The following is a 3215-nucleotide window of genomic DNA, read 5'->3' as shown; positions in this document are numbered from 1 at the left end:
ATATATATGTATATGTATGTATATATGCATATATATGTATGTATATAGCTATATCTATCTATCTATGTATCTCTCTCTCTCTCTCTCTATATATATATATATATATATATATATATATATTTTAGGAAGTTAAAAGTTATGGCTGGTCATAGAATGATTATTGGTTTCACAACATCATGTCCATAACCAGCTACATATGGCACTTACAAGAGGAAGGAATCCCATATGTAATTAAATGGAAGCTCCTTGAACAACCTAGGGGTTATATAAATGGGAGTAAATGGTGTAAGCTTTGCTTGGCTGAGAGGACAAGAATCCTAAAAAACTCACTCAACTTGGGGACATTTTTAAACTCCAGGAAGGAAGTATTCAGTCAATGCCCCCATCTAAAATGTTTTCTACTTCAAACTTGGAATTCCACATTCTTTCAATAGTCCTGCCACAGCTCCTTTGAATATCACCATAGCCAGAGCCGATGTAAGAGGGATGACCCCATCCCACCTAAAGCATGGACATTTATTTTTTGTTTACAGAACTAACTGACCATTATGTATTTCTCTCTTGAGTTCTAGAGAGGTTATGCACCTTCAGCCATTTGAATCTGACGAGTGGCTTATACTGCTAAGCACTTTATAGGCACAAAACCAATGGTTACTCTATGACCAGCCATAACTTTTAACTTTAAGAAATATATATGAACTATATAAAATTATACATACATACATATATATATATATATATATATATATATATATATATACATATATTGGGTCATCCCATAAATAAAGTGTTTTTTTTCAATTGCATGAACGAAATGTCAGAGGAGAGCAGCATAAACTACTTGCATCAACTTACTATAAAAGCAGGTAGTAATTTTACTTTTTACTTATTCTTAGTGCAAGTTTTGAAGAGTGCAGTTCAATTTTCACAGTTATTTCTTCAAAGCTTTATTTTTTCAAAGTTTTATGAGTTCAATAAACAATGCAATGGAAAGTGTGAGAAATATTAATGCAGTATATGGGAATCAGACAATAAGCATAAGACAGTGTCAATTGTTGTTCCAGAAATTCTGAGCTGGAAATTACAGCCTAGAAAATGAGTCTCATCCAGGAAGATCTGTAGAGCTCGACAAGGATGTCCTGCAAACCCTGGTGGAATAAAATCCTATCATAACTATTGAGGAACTAGCAGAGAAGCTTGGATTTGGTCATTCAACCATTCATTGACAACCATGTGCCATTGGAAAAGTCAGCAAATTGAATCAATGGGTTCCTCACAAACTTTCCAAGTCTAATTGCATGCAGAGAGTGAATGTATGCTCTTCTTTGTTGTCACATTTCACAAATGAACCTCTTTTGAACCGAATAGTGACTGGTGATGAGAAATGGGTTCTCCATAAAAATGTCAAGTGCCAAAGACAGTAAGTAGGGAAAGGAGAAACACCGGCACTCCAGGCTAAAGAAGGTCTTCACCCATGTAAGGTGTTGTTATCTGTTTGGTGGGATATGAAAGGTTTAGTCCACTTTGAACTTTTAAACCCAAACCAAATGATAACAAAGGAGATCTACTGTGAGCATCTTAAGTCAGTGCTAGAAGAAAAATGACCATCTTTGATTTCATGACGAAAGGTGTTCATCCATCAGGATAATGCTCAGTTACATACAGCAAGGATGACATTCCAAAGGCTGGCGCAGTTTGAATGGGAAATGATGCCCGACCCACCATATTTACCAGACAATGCCCCATTTCATTATCATTTTTTCCATCGTCTTCAGAATCATCTGGATGGAAAAAATATGAATTCTGTAGACAAGGTCAGAACAGTACTGGAGGAGTATTTTTCATGATGGACAAGTGAATTTTGGAAGAGGGGCCTTGCAAGTCTACCAGATAGATGGAAGAGCATTGTAGAAAATGAAGGAGAGTATATTTTAGATTAAAAAAGAACTTTGTTTATTGTGATTTTGAAAAATAATAGAAGTGTAAAAAAACTGTATTATTTATAAGATGACCCAGCCATGCATCCCGACTTTTGTTAACAGTAAGTTTCTATATATTTTTTGTAAATCTATCTTTCTTTCTCTCTCGTCCTAACATTCCTTTTCTAGCATCTTTACTTCCTCTCTCCCTCTCTCTCATCTTCTCACACTTAATTGTAGACTTTCTCTCTTCCTTCCACTGTTCTCTCTCTCTCTCATCCTCCTTCCCTTCTATCTACTGCTCACACATGAGTCGTGACTAATTTTCTCTTCTCTGCCTTTTTGCCACTGGACATCTAGTGTGCCGGTCAACTTTTTCTCCTCTCTTACTAATTCTCTTTTTCTCATATCTATTTGAGGATTTCTTCCAGGCATTACCCATGATTCTCATGTTTGGCCAAAAGGCTTTATATATTGTCTCCGTCTATCATTTCAAATTACATTTGTTTACTTTTGTATGTCTATTCTGTATTGTCTTGTTTGCTTGAGCCCTAATTGTACACAAATCTTGCAGGTGCCACTGATGAACAAAGTTCTCAGTCTTATCGTTAAAGGCATGAAACTAGGTATTGGTATGTTTTGGTCAATAACTGATGAAGAATTATGGTCCTTCTGTGTCTGTCCTATGTGTATGTTTTGTAGTATTTAATGCATTTTTCATTTATATACATATATATATATATATATATCAACATCCTCATCATTTAATATCTGCTTTCTATACTAGCATGAGTTGAATGGTTTTTATGGCAGAATGCCCTTCCTAATGCCAACCACTTCACAGATTATACAGGGTGTTTTTTTATGTGCCCTCAGCACCAGGAAGTTCACCAAAGTACCCTGCAAGACAAGACTCCTTAACTGAAGGAGGTGACTTTGTGTCAGGTGACTTTGTGCCAGGTGACGAGAGGTTACAGTATGATAGAGAGACAGGAACAGGCATCCTACAGTAGATACATGGTTACCCCAGTTGGAAAAAGAGAGGAGAGGGAGAGGAGAGAAAAAGAAAAGAGAGAGGGAGCAAGGGGATAGTGAATATTTGATGAGGTATACTCTCAAGTTACAGGGATGTGTATATAATAAGTGATGCAGAGGACTGGATAGGGTGAGTGGGCAGGTAAGTTTGGGAGAGTGTGAAAGGAGAGTGGAGGGTGGAGGGAAGGGGAGAGCAGTGAGTGAACATGGGTGGCATGAATAGTGTTAAGAATGTGTATTTATATATATATATATATATAT

This window comes from Octopus bimaculoides, chromosome 10 (genome assembly GCF_001194135.2).
Source record: "Octopus bimaculoides isolate UCB-OBI-ISO-001 chromosome 10, ASM119413v2, whole genome shotgun sequence".
Classification (NCBI taxonomy): domain Eukaryota; kingdom Metazoa; phylum Mollusca; class Cephalopoda; order Octopoda; family Octopodidae; genus Octopus; species Octopus bimaculoides.
Note: the sequence above shows the minus strand (reverse complement) of the source record.